This window comes from Balaenoptera physalus (assembly GCF_965194825.1).
Source record: "Balaenoptera physalus genome assembly, chromosome: 12".
Classification (NCBI taxonomy): Eukaryota; Metazoa; Chordata; class Mammalia; order Artiodactyla; family Balaenopteridae; genus Balaenoptera; species Balaenoptera physalus.
This window is the reverse complement of record NC_138897.1, coordinates 3211827-3229267: the sequence shown is the minus strand read 5'-3', so window position 1 is coordinate 3229267 and position 17441 is coordinate 3211827. Positions and strand designations below refer to the sequence as shown.

The 17441-nt window shown below is 50.5% G+C and overlaps 1 long non-coding RNA gene across 1 annotated transcript; it reads right to left on the bottom strand.

Annotated features, from left to right (window-relative positions):
• Positions 1 to 1602: 1602 nt before the first annotated feature.
• On the bottom strand, positions 1603 to 10587 carry LOC309639749. The gene is made up of 2 exons (XR_014251834.1): positions 9885 to 10587; positions 1603 to 9266 (listed from the first exon to the last, which is right to left on the bottom strand). It is a non-coding gene; the product is annotated as an uncharacterized lncRNA (long non-coding RNA).
• Positions 10588 to 17441: the final 6854 nt, after the last annotated feature.

Here is a 17441-nt window from a genome sequence, read left to right as displayed (position 1 = left end):
GTGATGTAACCACCTGGTCTCTTTTTTTCCTGTCATATTTGGCTTTTATGAGGCACAATGTCGGTCAAAGTTGTCCATATAACCTTTCAAGACCAGCGTCTTTTTCCTTTTAGGCTGATCATCAGAAAAGGGGGCTTAAGGATGGACATTCGTCAGGATGGGATGGAAGGATATTCAACAGAGTGTGGTCCAGGGATGGGAATTTGACCCAGGGCAGCAAAATGTTTGTAGAGAAGTTTTGTTTGAAAATTATCTGGAAGGCTGTATGTATGTGTTTTTCCTTCTAAAATCTTGTTAGTATAGAACTTTTCCCTTTACCTATATGGGAAAAAGACAGTCAACATGGGCCCAGCTCAAGGATCCTGGATTAACCCCAGAGTTTTGACCAAAGCATCAAGACATATTTGAATTTGAAGAAAAGTTCACTTACAGTGTTCTTTATTAAAGAAACCCAATCAACCTACCACACAAAGAAAAAAAGATAGAAGCCAGAACTTTGCCTGAAAACTTTTATCGATATTTTCTAAAGACTAAAACAATTAGACTACCTTCTTCGTTATACAGATCTACTCAAAATTTAACTATTTAAAGCTTTCAAATGGCTGAATTTAGTAATCATAAGAGCAAACAAATTTGCATTTGTGCACTGGCTTCATCTGGGGCTCAGACTCATCTCGCTGGAGTGTAGGTTTTACAAGGTGGGCCCTGTGGTTTCTTCAGGCTGTGGAACTGGGTGGGAAGAGCTGAAACCCCTGATTCAATCCCTTTCCAGTCTCCCTCGCCTCTCAAGTCTCGGCCCGGGAACCAGGGATCCCTTCTTGGGAAGCGCTCCCAGAGAACTCAGCTGACCCTCAGGACACCTGCCCTCCCGTCCACTCACGTATCACAACGTGTGTGCCAGTGCAGCCCGCGTGTCCATCTGGGTGCTGGGCTTCCGGAGCCAGAAACCACATCTGTCTTGTCCAGGTGTGATCAGCCTCTTCATGAATGAACGGGGCCACCTTTCCATCACATTCAGGCGACCGACACCCATAACCACGCAATGCCGGCTGTGTGGCCCGTGACACGAGCTCACAGAACATGCTGGCAAAGTGGACAAGGTGTATGGCGGCTGCATTTATTAACAATGACTTTGAGTTGCAAGAAAGCAGCGTGCACATTGTGCAAAATGCTCCCTGTGACCCCCAGGTGCTCTGTAGCACTGGACAAGACCCCAGCTATCTTTAAGTTGTTGAGTCTGAGGCCCCCAGAGCATTAAAGCAGCAAAGCTCCAGAGCGAAGAAAACAGTCAGTCTTCGGAACTAGACAGATGCAAGTTCCAATCCTGGTTCTGCCACTTTTCATGGGGCGACATTTGATAAGTTAATTAACCTCTCTGAGCCCCAGAGTGGTGATATTAATAGCTCTGAATCTCCAAAGCGCAAGTAATAAAATCATCCTTAAGAGGCAGATATAAATAAGACGTGTATACGAAGAACACAACAATATATTTTAGATGAAAATAACTCATCAAACTGCCATGAAAAGCCAGGGTGAGTGGGAAGAGGAGAGAATGAAAGGCTGGCTTCGAACTTGGCGAGAGAAAAAAAAATTGAGAAGACATTTAGTGATTCAGCTGCACTATTATTAATGTTATTATTTATAAAGCATGTTAAATGAGCAAGACATTTTACCAAACACAGACAATAACATGGTCTCTATTTTTACTTAACCATCACAAAGACGTAAAACCAGCCTCCTAACTGTCTCAGTCAGATGTTTCGGTGGTGTTTTAAAGTAAATGTAGAGTTCATGGTGCTATTGTAATGCTGTGTGTGATTTATGTCTGCAAAGGACACCATCACACACACCCTCCAGAGCACCTGGAGAAATGTGGGGAAAAAAGAGAAGGAGGCTTACTGTTGGCTGTATCTTTATCCCATAACTTTAAAGTTTTTTAATAAAAAAAAAAACCAGATTCCAACCAAAGCTAGAATGGCACCAGAAATGTCGAGAAATATGAAAAATAATTACTCTTCGGGAAGAAATTACTAGAAATACCAGTGAGTGTATATTTTAGATCTGATTCCAAGCGTGGGCCAAAAGATGGTGGATGTAGAGAGTCAAAGTTGTCTTCCATTGATGTTCCCTGTAGCAGAATCCATCCCCTGACTCGTGACAGATGGGTGATGGCGTCAGAGGCCCTGACGGGAGGGGTGCTTCCTTGTTTGACCCAACTGCTGTTTCTGTGGACTTTTTGCCTAAACTCTTCTGGGGGTTCTCTACACACCGCTGCTTGTGAGAGATGGAGATGGGGCCTTCTCTTGCCCTCCCCCCCATTGAAACCCAAGAAGCATCCATCTCATAAACGAGGGTGTTTGTAGAGAGCGCTTTGGTTGAGTTTCAAATTGTCCAAAATTATCAAGCAGCCATTTTCTAAGTCATAGCACCACCGAGCTAATTGCAGGGACCATTTTATATTATGACATGTTATGGCACAGCACGAGGGTGGCACGTGGACTTGTCAAAACAAATAAACCTCTTGTTTTTTTAAATGAAATCTATTGCACAAAGAGCTAAACAAATTACAGGGTAGAGGCAAATGTCTACCTCCCCATCTGCATTTACTACCTGGAGGAAAACAGTGGAAACGTTCAGGAATTGACTGAAAAATTAACTGAGCACAGATGAAAGGTGAGCACGAGGGCAGTCAGGATAACACCCTCCTTTATCATGCAGGGACCCAGGGGCCCACCCCACAGGCCTAGACGCAACTCACCGCTGAGACCACAGGGGACTCTGTGCAGAGGCCCAGGAGAGGTGTCAAGGCCCTGGGGTGGCACAGAGAAGGGAAAGGAGATACTTCTCAGGTTACAGGAGTGGGTCCCTCCCTGGTCCCTGAAAGACAGAGACTGGTTTAGCATCCGAATCTCTACCTTCTTGTTTTTAACCAGAGATGAGAGAATTGGCCCTAAACGAGAATGGCAAATAGACAAGAACGAGGTAGTCAATAAAAATAAAATTTAGAAGAAAGGGGCCTGCTTTAAAACAAAATGAATGAAAATGTTTAGGTTGGGGGGCAAAGGAGCCAGAGCAGAGGAGAACCGATAGAGCCTGTCTGGAAGGTCACTGACAAAATGTTTCAATTGCTTTTTCCGATCAGGGTGCAAGAAAGACTGGAACAGTGCCCAGAGATGGGTGAGCCAAGGATGCTTATCAGAGCTTTCCGTATATTAACTTTTTTCAAAAATAGAAAACAATCTATAGGCCCATCAAAACAAAACTGGTTAAGTAAATAATACATCCACAAAACAGTTGGCTTTGCAACCACTAAAAAGGATATTGTAGACAAAAGTTTATTAGCATGGAAGATGTTCACATGATAGATTAAATAAACAGGTTATAGAACACATGTAAAATATAATCTCATTTTGGAGAACATAGGATACTCTATCCTATTCTATGAGCTATCGTATCATGTACAAAAACTCTTTGGAGACATCCAAAATGCTAACAGCGGTGGTTATCTCTTCACTGTGGGATTTCAGATAGTTGCTTTTTCTTTTTGAGAACCAGTCTTTTCTAATTTTTTAAAAAATTAACGTGTTTAGTCTAATTTTTTTAAATAGATTTATTTTATTTATTTATTTTTTGGCTGCGTTGGGTCTTTGTTGTTGTGTGCAGGCTTTCTCTAGTTCTGGCGAGCAGGGGCTACTCTTCGTTGTGGTGTGTGGGCTTCTCATTGCGGTGGCTTCTCTTGTTGTGGAGCAGGGCCTCTAGGCGTGCAGGCTTCAGTAGTTGTGGCATGCGGGTTCAGTAGTTGTGGCATGCGGGCTCAGTAGTTGTGGCATGTGGGCTCAGTACTTGTGGCTCGCAGACTCAGTAGTTGTGGTGCACGGGCTTAGTTGCTCTGTGGCATGTGGGATCTTCCCAGACCAGGGTTCGAACCCGTGTCCCCTGTGTTGGCAGGCGGATTCTTAACCACTATGCCACCAGGGAAGCCCTAGTCTAATATTAAAGGGGAACTATTTGGAATTTTTTAAAAAGTAAAGTGAAAAGGAAGAAATAGCCAGCCATAGTACATACTTAAAAAATAAAGAAAGAAAATAAAAGAAAAAGAAAAAGCCCACAAGCACACAGCAGAGGAGGCAGGGTGATACAGAAATGCAGCTGCTGTTGCTACAGACAGACAGGCTTCCTTCCTTCCATCTATGATCAGCCCCATCCATTTGTTTCTAAAGTGTGAGACCAAGCACTAGTCGTGGCCTCTTTCTCTGTTTCTGAACGTAATAGAAACAAAGCCTGCAAAACCAGCCCCGGGTGACGGCAGAAGATGCCTGGCTTTCCGAAGCACATTCCAAGTTTAATAGTCCATCATTAGCTAGAGACGCAGCACACATAGTACTCTACCCGTTGACTTTTTTTTTCCCACTAATTCATTTAAAAGAATAGTGTCAGTAAATCCAAAATCAGGCAAGGCTGCCCGCACAATAGTGATTCATTAGACAGGTGACGTGTCTTTAAAATAAACATGGATGTGTGATGCGGAAGCAGACACACACAGATCTATAATAAGACCGTCGCTGGCAGGACGAGGGAGATGTTTGGATAAGTGATGCCAGCAGCGTTATCCACCGAGGGACAGCAAGGGACACACCACGCGCGGTGGTGGGCAGGTGCTTGGAGATGGTGGCCGCTTCGGATGGAAAAGATGCCCCTCTCCTGGGGAGCCTGGAGGCACAGGTGAGGGAGAGCCGAAGTTCAGACCACCCGGGCCCAGGACCACAGCCCCCCACAGAGAACACTGCAGCCTCGCAATCACTTCCACTCCTCGTCAATATCGAGGCCATTCCCATGGCATCTCCTGGGTGAAAAGCATTTCTTTCATTAACCTCATTTCTACGGTGAAGTCAAGCTCATTGCAAGCTGGCTGGATCTTCTATGGCTTTCTCCAGACCAGATTACTGGAAATGCCCACTTTTTTTTTTTTTTTCAAATAATTTGCATGGTTTTGGTGTTGCTGCCAAGACAAACCTATAAAAGGGTCATTTTCCAAAAGAGACAGGATGTGAATGACTGTAACAATGACATGGATTTGCTTCCTGGGTCAACGCCCCTGAGAGCAAGCACCACCTCTTACAGATCAGCCAGAGCTCTCCCCTCGAACCCCACGTGACGGGGCTTCGTCATGTTGCTCTGCACCATCTGAGCGTGTTCTCCTGGGCGTCAGCCAAGGACACACACCACCTCCCTGAAAGAATCAGCCCAGCTTCGCCCTGAGCCTATGGCTAGAGAGATTTCCTGCTGCAAACGCGGCACAAAATCATTTGCACGTGGGGAAAAGGACCAAGCAACTTACAACGACACGTGAAGGGCATGCGTCATTTTAAGGCAAAGCACAGAAGGGCTATAACTAGCTCTTCACCTCCACTCTTGCTTTTTGGTTATTTGAGACTGCGTTCAGGTGAGTGTCTCACAGGGACACACGCTCTCCGAAGAATCCCAAACGTCATCCAAGCTTTTAGTCAACCTCGCTTTCCAGGCTGTGCTGTTTCCAGCTCTGTAGGTGAAGGACGCCCCGGGAGAACATTTATACAAGGAGAGGGACACAAAGGTTAAACAATACAAGCGCATAATGTGTCCGTTTCTGGGTGAGGTGGGCAGACAACGTGGCACCCTCTTTACCCAGTCTCGTTTGCTCGTAAATCCCTAGGGAACCCAGCAGAGACCACCAGTTCATCCTAGAACCCCGGGGAAAACGGCACACTTGAGGTTTAAAGCAGGCGCGTGGTAAAGAAGAAAGAGCCGAGCCTGAAGGAGAGAACCTGGGGACCGGCCACTTCCAGCTCCAGCTCATCACAAGGGGCTATACCACAGAGCACCCCCTCCCGTGCTCCAGGTTTCCAAGCTATGAAACAGAGACGAAAATATTGCACTGACGTCCCTCCCAAAGGCCCCAACCCTCAGTGTGAGAGCACAGGACAGAGCCATCGAGTGTCCGATGCTGTTCACTCTGCCTCGGTGTGTCCACAGGAACGCACAAAGGCCATGACGTTAGAAGATGGAGAGTTCCAGAAGCTTTCTTGTTGGAACGGTTGCCTTAATTACTTCGCGTCCTCTGCGAGCTCCGCCTCCCCTGCCCGCGTTCGGAAGGGGCGTCGACAGGCACCTGGGTCATTTGGCCAATGCAGTAGGTCCTCCTCCCCTGGGGGAGGAGCTTCGGTGTGATGAGTAAAAGAGATGAAAGCTTTTTGTCCTTCACGTGCTTTTCCTTCTTTCCTTCTCCACATTAGAGCACTAAGGTGATGTTTACGGGATGGGGAGGGGAGCCTGCAGTCCGCGAAGATTCTGTTTGGGAGTCTCCCTTGGGATGAGTCAGCAAAGGGCCGGGAGCAAGGTGTTTCATCCCCACACTGTGGGCCATGGGGGTCCTTTCTCACCCTCTTCAGCATTTGTCCCCTGCACATTTGACTTCCACGTCTTCTCCGTCTTCGTGGGAGTTGTTCAGATGGATACGGAAGAGCTCGGAGCCCGAGGCAGCCCCACACAAATGATGGCGTCCACGCAGCTCCACTACGCGTGGCTCAAGCCTGACCCTTGCCCTCCCTCCAGGCACCTGCTCCTCCTTCACTGGCTCCCCCGCTCAGAACAGGGCCCCGCGGGCTTCTCCTCCAGGAAATCTGGGAGCAGCTTCACTCCCTCATCCGGTCCCCTCCCGTCCAAAGCATCACGAGATGCTGCCACTTCTGCCCCCCGGTACACATTGGTGTTGGCCTTCCTCACCTCCACCCTGGGTCACAACATCTTCCTCTCCCCGCCCCTTTCAGTCCACTCCTCACCCAACAGCCATGACGAGACTTCAGAAACACAGTTCAGATCACATCATCATCTGCTTTTGAGAGCCATCCGTGTCTCAGGTTTTCACTTAAAATCAGGACCGGAAGTCCTGGCCCTGGCACAGCAACAGGTCCTACCTTTCTGGCCGCTACACATCCTGACTCTTCCCACATCTGCACCCTTTCGTTTCCCTACTAAGCCACGCTTCTTCCTTTGCAAGCTCTTCCCCCGTCTTCCCTGGCGCCTCCCTGCTCGTCCTTCAGGATTCAGCCTCCACAGCCCTTCAGCTGAGAGTTCCCTGACCCCTCCTCCAAATCTGGATCAGGTCCCGCATTTTAAAAATATCAATTTGGGGGCTTCCCTGGTTGCGCAGTGGTTAAGAATCCGCCTGCCAACGCAGGAGACACGGGTTCGAGCCCTGGTCCGGGAAGATCCCACATGCCGTGGAGCAACTAAGCCCGTGCACCACAACTGCTGAGCCCACACGCCACTACTGAGCCCACGCACCACAACTACTGAAGCCCTCGCGCCTAGAGCCCGTGCTCCGCAACAAGAGAAGCCACCGCAATGAGAAGCCCGTGCACCACAATGAAGAGTAGCCCCCAGAGTGGCTGCAACTAGAGAAAGCCCACGTGCAGCAGCAAAGACCCAACGCGGCCAAAAATAAATAAATAAATAAATTTTAAAAAACATCAATTTGTCATTATAAATGTATTTGCATAGGGGTTCATTAAATATCTTTTGAGTGAACAAGTAAATAACTCATGAAGAGGTCTTTTCATTTGTACATATGTCCGGGTCATATTTTTCACTTTTCTGCAAGAAGAGCTGGTCAAATCCCTTGCTGCAGTCCAGTTATATGATTTCTCTCTTAATTTGTTCATTTACTAATGTTTTTAAAGCTTTCAAAGGAGGAAATGCGGTTAGACTCAGCATGATTGTTTCAATAATTTGTATTTATTCAATAGACATTTCCAGAATACAATGACATGTCAGCCCTGGGCTGGGAGGGGATGATGTGGAGGGACCAGTGACACAGTTCTTGGTGAATTGCTTCCTCTTCCAAGTGCTCTCAGACCATCTCCTTAACGCCGTCTTCCACAGGACTGCTCAAGCAAACCGGTATGGACTGTGTGAATCTACCATCTTATTATTTTAAAAAACTAGAGTGACATTTGTCTCTTTCTTGGCACTTGCTCAATTTTCACAATCCCTCTAAGGTCACCAACAGTGCTCTCATCTGCAACTTCTTTTCACGTCTTCAGGTGGAATTGATCCAGTACAGGACATTCAAAGGAATTTCAAATATCTTGGAAACACTTCTTTTTAACCCCACAAATTCTTTTGAACCCCCCTCTTTTCCCTCCCATCTTTCATCAAAGTGCCAGTCACAGTGTAAGGTATCAGACACATAAACATGTCCCTGCCCTTGAGAAACGTTTTACAATGTATCGGCTCATGGTTACATAATCTAGAATTTATCTGAAAATAATAAACAGCTTTATTGATGCCAGACATTTTATATCATAGTCACTTATCTATTTGCCTTGAAAATCATTTTAATGAGAAAGTATTCCAGTGACACTGTAAGTTCATCACAGTAGTTCCTGCAGTAAGTTCACTCTTTTTCTCCCCTTAAGTCTTACATTATAACAGATGCTTCCTCGTGGCTTCCTGAAGTGATACGATGAAAAAAGAAATGGTCTGAGAATCTCCAATGACCACTTTCCTCCATTTAATAGTTATGTAACTGATTTACGTGGCTTCTAAATGTTTTCTATTAATAGTGCAAGTTTAAATTCTAGTTCTCCAAGCAAACATGTCAAAAGAGGCTCCTTAATTTGGTTCATTACAAACCCAGCAGGTGTCCAGCCAAGGGCCAGACTTGTACGTCTTCTGAGGAGCAAAGGCATTTGGGTGGCAGAAGTTCTGCCATGTCTGGCGCCGTGAAAGGTGCGCCCTGCACTCTGAACTCTGTCTCCACACTCCCCAGAAAGCCCACCCTCCCCATCCACAAAGGCGGGCTTCTTCCAAAGCACGGCAGCCTCTTCACGATCCGTGTTTGCCTTGATCTCACTCAGGCACGGAATGCTCCCCGTCCCGGCAGCTCTATGTCTGACCCTTAACGGCTACAGTTCCTCCACCTTCATTCCTCCAGAAACATCATCACCTAGCAGTACTTTGATCTCTTTTTCATTTTTATTTTTTCTTTAAGGAGAACACATATTTTCCCGGTTTTTGCCAAGAGTGACTAATTGCATACAAATTTTTATTTTCAATCTTACTCCCTAAATCTTAGGTCTATGTTTCCAGCTATTTTATTTTATTCCAGGACGCTGTCATTTACATATGAGGATAATGGTAACGGTGAGGATGGTGGTGATCAGAATGGTGATGGTGATGATGACGTCCTCAGAACCTCACTCTTGTCCTGGACGGAATCCCTGCCTCTAGAAAAGATGGTCATTCAGCAGATAATTTAGAGAGAGAGAAAGAAGAACAACCTAGTCTAATAAATCTGCAGATCCCTGAAAGATCAAGACACTCCAGTGTGTGAAACAAATAAACAACAACAAACGTATGTATATACACATATACGACACATAGTGACGAGTACCATGAAGAAAAACAGAGCAGAGAAGTGCATAGAGAATAAGGAGGATGGTTCCATTTAGGTAAGACAGCGTGGGAGGGGAGGCTGCTCTGAGAAGGGGTGGCATGAAGTGAGGGAACAAGTCAAGCAAAGATCTAGGGAAAGAGCCTCCAAGAAGCACAAAGGGTTTGTCAAGGACAATATTTATCCACCACAACGTGTAGCCCATTCCCTGGGATGCAGATAACGCTGCATATTTGTTCACCAGAATGTGGAAAAGCATAGTGTGTTAATTGGGCTTTAGCAATATTTCCAAATGTTGACCCAAAAAAATTAGATATGAGTCTTTCCCCAAACCAGAAGTATTTCCAGCATTAGTGAAACTAACGGTATTTATAGGTGGACTCACTGACAAGTTTGATCTAGAAAAATGCTTAAATCTGCAAATCTAGAAAGACCTTACAAGTCTACTCACGTACATTTCACTCGCCAGGCACTGTTTTCCAGAATCTTCCCAGTATTTTTAGTAAAGTAGGGAATGCCAGGGTCGTTTGGAGTCATTCATGGCAGACGAATGGGCTGGTCCCAAGGAGGCGACTGTGCCCTGCCTGGGCCCCCAGCTCGTGTCCTGGGATGTGGCCTTGGACCGGGAGCCATGCTTCTTGCTTCATCTTTGCCAAATTCCGGGATTTACGTTCCCCTCGCCAGGTCTGCACACCTGGATCCCGGTGGTCAGCAGGAGCTGCGCGGATGGGGCCAGCGGTGGGGGGAGTTACTGTGTGACCCATGCTGGGCCTGGCCTGGTGTGGCCTCAAAGACCCCCCGGGTGCCCGCGCTTCTTCCCCACCCACCTTCTCCACAGTCAGCACCGTCTTCCCACCTTTAAGACAATTCACTCACTCGCGAGCCCCAGAGCCCTGAGACAAGTGCGCCACCGACCCACCAAGGCCACATCGGAGCTCCGCGCAGAGGGCCCAGTTGCCTAACCCCACCCCCAAGCCCCGCTGGGCCTTTATTCTCATCCCCGGGACCCGAAGGCCTGAGGGCAGAGCTCACCACCTAGACCCGCTCGGTCCAGCCTTTGGCAGAGCGGGTCCTCGGAGGGCTGACCCCAGGCATGATGGGGGCGGCTTTCTCCATCTCCCCTTGCCTTGTCCCCGGACGCTGTGTCCAAATGGCCATCCCCTTCTCCTCCTGCGTCTCCCCCGCCCGCCCGCCCTCTCTCCCTGGGCTCCTCTCGGGGAGATGTTCACTGTTATGGAGTGCATTGCATCCCCCAACATCCACTGGTGATGCCTAACCCCCAGCGTGACTATGTCTGGAGATGGGGCCTTAGGGGCACGACTGAGGGAGGTCCAACAGGACTTGTGCTCTTCTAAAAACTAAAGGAGACCCCAAGACCTCTCTCTCTCTGCCGTGCGGGAACACAGCGAGGAGACAGCTGTCCACAAGCCAAGGAGAGAGGCCTCCCGAGAAATCAGTCCTGCGGATGCCCTGCTCCTGGACATCCAGCCCCCAGACTGTGAGACAATGTATTTCTGTTGTCTAAGCTGCCCAGTCTGTGGTGCTCTGTGACGAAAGCCTGAGTGGACAGATGCGTTCAGTACTCCGTTTATATAAGAAAAAGATGGACAATTTTATTCCCCGAATAAAAGAGTCTGCGTCCTCTGCAGTCACACCTCCTGCACCCTTTGCCCCGGAAGAACGTGGCATCCCAAGCCCTCGCCATCCTCCGCGCCCCCGCCAGCCTCGGCCCATCTCCTGTCTCCCCACGCCGGGCTCCGTCCGGTCCTTCCTTCCGCTCACACAGCCACACCGCCCGGCCGTTCTCCCTGCGGGGCGGGTGGCCTCTTTCCCCTCATCCCGTGAGAATGTTGGAACCGTGGGCCCTTGCCAGTGCCCTCCAGGCAGAGCTGCCAGCCTGGTCCCCCTTCCCTCCTCGGCTCTCTCTCTGGAGCGTCCCCCGGGCTCTGGGCCGGAGATGTTGTGTAGACGCTGGCTGCCCCCGCTCTGCAGCCCAGCGCTCCTCTCCTGCGCCCGGCGCACACCACGGGGCTAGCTGCCCTGCCCTGTTCCCGAACCTCTAGGGATGCGAGGTCCCGGCCCCGCCGTGTTGGTGAAGAGCGCCGTGCACATGCCCCGAGACCCAGGCCCCCGTGGAGGCCTCAGGCCCGGCACAGCCCTGGTCGGGGCCCCGGGAAGCAGGACGTCCCGGGAGCCTGGGGTGTGTCCGCCCTACAGCCTGTCTGTCCTTCCTCCACGCTCGGGACCCGGGACCCCAGTCCTCGCGCGACCTGCTCCGAGCCCGAGGACAGGGTCCTTCATTTCCACGACCCAAAGGCTTCCCGCAGGCACGATCACCCACTCCGCCAACAGCAAAGCGAGTGGCCTTCGACAAACAGGAGGGAGGTCACGCCTGCCCACAGCGACCCCCGCCCTCCAGGGTCCCGCGGCTCCGCCCCCGTCGCTCCCCTGGCTCCGCCCCCGTCGCTCCTCTGGCTCCGCCCCCGCCGGCCTGAGCTCCTGCAGCCCTGCCTCCCGCGGCTGCGCCGGCCTCGCGGGCCTCCTTGGCTGCGCACACCACGTGGTTTCCCCTCCAGCCCTTTGTCCTTCTCGCCCTCGGCCTGGATGTGACGTTTGTCCTTCTGGAGGAGGGTACACGTCCGCAGAGGCCCTGCCGGCCACCGGCAGTCCTCTTCACGACTCCCGGCCTTTCTCTGTTTACCGCACTCATCTCCTTCCGAAAGCTGTGCATGTGTCCTTTTGACCACTGAGTGTACCCCCAGGAGAACGTAAACGCCCCTGAGAGACGAGCGCTCGGCGTCCGATGCACCCCCCGCATCCCAGGTGCCTGGGTCCCCGCGGGAGTCCAGCAGGTGCTCACTTCGGGGACAGCGGAAGGAATGCCATCGCCGCCGACGGCCAAGGCCAGCGCGCCCCCAGCGCCTTCATATGTCTTCATCTTGGCAGTGCCCTCACCAGGCAGTAAGCCCACTGTCTGCCATGCAGTAGGTGCTCAATCCTTGTTTGCTGACAAAAGTGATGAATAAAAGGAGTTTGAAATGGGGGTTCCTTTACATTCTAGTGTGACCCCCATCTGCCATCTAGTGGTGAGAGCGGGCAACTTCAGGACGACAAGCTTGGGAGAAGCAGTGAGGGAGCTGAACAGGGATGAAGGCCTATGGGTACCAAGGGGACGGCGGGGTTCCCCTCACCTCCATCCTCCCGTCTGTAGGAGGAGCCCTGAGAATTCCGCTGTGGAGCCAAATCTTGCACGTTACTGCGGAGTAGGGTGGGTAACACGTTGAAACCCCAGCAGAGTAAATGATGCAAAGGAAAAGGAGCCCCGGATAAATGCACGTTAAGCTTCCAGTGGTCCCACAGGTAAGACTGTGCGAATATTCGTGGTTGTGTTTGATGCTCCAGCGGGACGATCTGCTTTTCTCCCGACTTTGGGGGGGATCAGATCCGTACGGAGTTTTGACTGAAAAGTACAGCAACACTGCGTTGCGAGTTTCCTTGGGGAACCTACAGACAGTGGGGGAACATTCAAGTGAACTGAGAAGAAGGAAGGATGAGAATGAGGGAAAGGTGAAGAAAGCACGGGTTAGGAATCACAGAGATGCCCGAACGCCACACACTCAGTATATAAGATTACAAAAATGCAGGAAGACTGCAAACTCCAGGTACCTGTGGGTGCGGGGGAGTCACGTGACCCCTCTGGACCCCAGCTTCCTTCGTATAAACAAGAATTTTGGAAGACGTGGTCTCTGGGGGTTTTACAACCTTCAAGTTTCCTAGGCAGATCCCTAACTAAAACCTTAATGTACATTCATGACAGGTGTGAACTTTTCAAAGATCTCCTTGAATAGTGGTTTGTTACGTTTCTGGAGGGTTCACCTCAAACTGAAAGGTGCTGATCCCAGATGAAATGTCACATGATTCATCAGTACGTTAGCCTGCGCCTTGGTTATGTGGAACCCTAACAAGGCTTCGAGAAAGCTGAAAAGACACGGGATTGAGGAGATGGGGGTGGGCCTGCCGTTGTGTGAGCCGTGGCCTCCCCGGCACGGGGCGAGTCAGGCCACATCGGTGGCCAAACACAGCGTCATAAACAGGCACCGAGAATCGCTGTCCGTGATGATCCGCCAGCAGGCGTTTTAATAAATCCCAGGCATTCCCTGACCGCAGGCTACACAGACAACCATGGGATGGGCGCCAATCTTATTCTTGGGGAAATTAGCCAAGAAGCCCTGGGGGTTCGGAAGTGGCAGCCCCTCCCTCCCCGCCCCCCCCATGCCCACACCCTCCCACACTCTCAGTGCACAGCCTAATCGCTCCCAGGTGTGGTGGTACCTGCGGGGCACCTCAGCCCACCTTCCACGCCGGACGGGCACTGAAACCGTCCCAGGGCGTGAGCCAAGGCCCCCCGCCCCCCTGCCCCATATCCAGCCCCGTCTACCACCCAGCCCCCCGCCCCCGCCCCCCTGCCCCATATCCGGCCCCCGTCCACCACCCAGCCCCCCGCCCCCCTGCCCCATATCCGGCCCCCGTCCACCACCCAGCCCCCGCCCCCCTGCCCCCCTGCCCCACATCCGGCCCCGTCCACCACCGAGCCCCCCGCCCCCCTGCCCCATATCCGGCCCCCGTCCACCACCCAGACCCCCGTCCCCCTGCCCCCCTGCCCCCCTACCCCATATCCGGCCCCCATCCACCACCCAGCCCCCCACCCCCCTGCCCCCCTGCCCCCCTGCCCCACATCCGGCCCCCGTCCACCACCCAGACCCCCGTCCCCCTGCCCCCCTGCCCCCCTACCCCATATCCGGCCCCCATCCACCACCCAGCCCCCCACCCCCCTGCCCCCCTGCCCCCCTGCCCCATATCCGGCCCCCGTCCACCACCCAGCCCCCCGCCCCCCTGCCCCATATCCGGCCCCCGTCCAGCCCCCAAGCAGAGCGTGCCCAGCAAGCATCCACCACGTCACTCCTGAGACTGAGACTTGGGACCAAGACGCAGACACTGGGTGATGGAAAACCGAGCGAGGAGCGAGGTTTGAGAAGAAACTCCACGGAAGGCTCAAGGAATATAAGGAATGCAACATTCCTGTTATTGTGGTTTTTAAAAATACATCCCTCGGAGATGCACAGTGACATATTTACAGTTGAAATGTCATGACGTCTGGGAATTACTTAAATGATTCCAAGTCAAAACAACCACGACAACAAAGTAAAAGATACCAACAAATCTTGGCAAAATGTTGTCATTGTTGGAATCTGGATGATGAATATGAGTGAGAGTGTGTGTGTAATTTTCCATCAAGAAAAAGTTAGAATAAATGTAGAATAGAAGGAAAAAGTAATCACAATACACGACTATAAGGGCCTTGATAACTTAGTTTTGGGAAAGCAGATGTCTGGAGCATGAAGGGAAGAACCAAGAGAGAAGGAAAGACTGAGTCTGGGCAAGACTGGCTAATGGTTCACTATAGGACACTCCTGGAACTCACACTCAGAAATCGCAGTCAGTGTTTTTATCTCTATGTATGTTAGTTCTTAACTTACAGAAGGTCAGCCGAGAGAAACTTCGACATGAAACTCTGAAATGTGAACTCAGAAATCCAAAATGTCTTGTTCTGATCCAGTGATGGTCCTCCGCCCATCTCTTGATGGGCCATGGTATGTACACTCCTTACCTGGCGGATGGCTGCAGGGACCCACGGGATGATGGGTGTCAGTGCTTCGGAAAGCGGTAGCACGTCCCGCGAAGATCGTTACTAGGCTGCATGCAGGGCATCAGGGCAGAAGAGAGCAGGGGGCTCGCAAGCCCAACACAACTGGGCTCTGATGGTGTGGCCGCAAGTTACTGGCTGTGTCACTTTGACTAGGCTGTAGCTCCTTCTCTGACTTCCTATTTTCTTTGCTTATAAAATGGAGCTAATAATGCCTGCTTTGATGAGTGCTGTGAGGCTTAAATGAGTTAAAATAGATGAAAACTCTCTACCTCAGTCCCTAGCACACGGTCCTTTAAAACATTAGCTATAGTTGTTGCTATTGTCCTGAATGTACCTCAAGACTGAAAGGTGTACCACCTAGACCTAGATAGACTAGGACAATTCACTGTGCAACACGGTCTGACCCATGTCCTTCCTGGCCTTTGTCCTTCTTACCTCAAAGGTCTCACCTTCTCTGTCTCACGTTCAAGCTTCCCCTTGACCCCTGGATTGTCCACCCCTGGCTTGTCTCCAGTCCTTGAACGACGACAGACACACACAGGAACTCAGGACAGATGCACGAAACCTACACAAAGGCAGGCTATTGTGCTGATGCTGGGTTTTGTCACAGCAACTTCCCCACTGATACATGTTGTGGATCTTTGCCTGAAACCTCACTTTGAGTTAATGTCATCAAGGGATAATTGACAATGATCTCCACCCCTTTCCTCTGTCAGATGTGACAATTCAAAATATGTTCTAAATGTACCGAGGGGCATTTCGCAGAATACGTTTCCTTAGGCTGTTCCGCACGGAAACTCACATGTCACTTTTCTCTCTCATATCAAGATCTTCTTACAGATGATCCAAGTCAACCAAGGTTTGATGCCAGATGCAGATTCTGTTTTAATTCCAAGTCATTACCCCAAGCATTTTATAAAACTGTTTCCAAAATTTCAGGCGGGTGCCACCCGGTCCTGGGGACACGTGGGCATCTGGTTGATTTCCCGAGCTCCTTGACCTCTCTCCCCAGGTGGACCCCATCCCTCTTCCATCTACACCCCCAGAGCTTGTAGCCCTCTGGCTCAGAACTCGTGTTGACGTCTGCCTTCCTCCCCGACTGTGAGAGCGCCAAGGGCATGTGCTATTTTGTTCCTTTTTCTATCCTGGTGTCCAGGCCTGCCTGTACTTAGCCACGGCAGGCGCCCAGAATTTGCTGAATGAACGTATAATGTCAAAGTTTCTGCACAATTTCAGAGAAGCTTTAAGTATTTTGATGAGACTTGCGTGTTCATCTGGTTCCAAGTGCCCTCTCCGCGCAGGGGCCCTGATACTGATCCCCTCACACGTGAACGTCGAGCTTCTGTTTGACCTCTCCAGGGTCAGGGACTCTTGTGTCCTACTGCTGAATGGCCTGACCCCCAGGTCATCCTGTCTGTTAAGCCAAAGTCAGCCTGTACCTTCCGCCCACTTGTCCCACGTCTGCAATGCAAGACATCCGCAAGTTCTGACTTGCTATTTCTCGGGGCAGACCTCCAATCACCTCGTAACTGCTCACCTGTCTCGTGTGACACCTGTCTTCTCTGAAAGAAACCCCCTCTTTTGGTTTCTGTTACCCCGTCCTGGAAATGTTTCTAGTTTGTCTTAACCACTCTCTAGATGTCATGCCCAAAACTGAACAGAACATGACACAAGGAGACTCGTGGAGCACAAAGTCAAGTGGGAATGATCCTCCTTGTGACCTGAATGCTACTCTTCTGTTGACAAATCCCAGGACGATAAAAGGCCAGCTTCCTCTTGCCCTTACAAGATTGCAACTGTTGGCAGCAAAGCTAAGGGTTCACTCTGATGCCCTGCTCTTAACTTGGCACGTGCACACATCTGACATCCCGTTAGGAGAGGGGGCTTGGAATGGGTCTCTCCATTATGTCTTCTTTAGTTGAAAAAAGAAAGAGAGAGGGAGAATGAAAGAAAGAGGAAGGAAAAAAGGAAGGAAGGAAGGGAGGGAGTGAGGAGGGGGGAAGGAAGGGAAAGAGAGAAAGAGAGGAAGGAAGGAAGGAAGGAAACATTCTCAGTGCAATCTTCATTTCACTGCATCTTTCCTCTTCCCATAAAGGAAACTGACCGGAGAGGGGTGTGTGACCATCACGTGCCTCCAGATTCCTGCAGGACTTCCCCGACCTTGAAGCCTGCCAGGGCTGGTGCATCAGTTGGCAGAAAGGAAGTCAGACATTCCAAGAACTCGTCACAGAGGCAAAGACCGGGGCATTTCACATTTTGTTTCAATAATCTTGCTGATCGCTCGAAGAACATGTCGCCTTT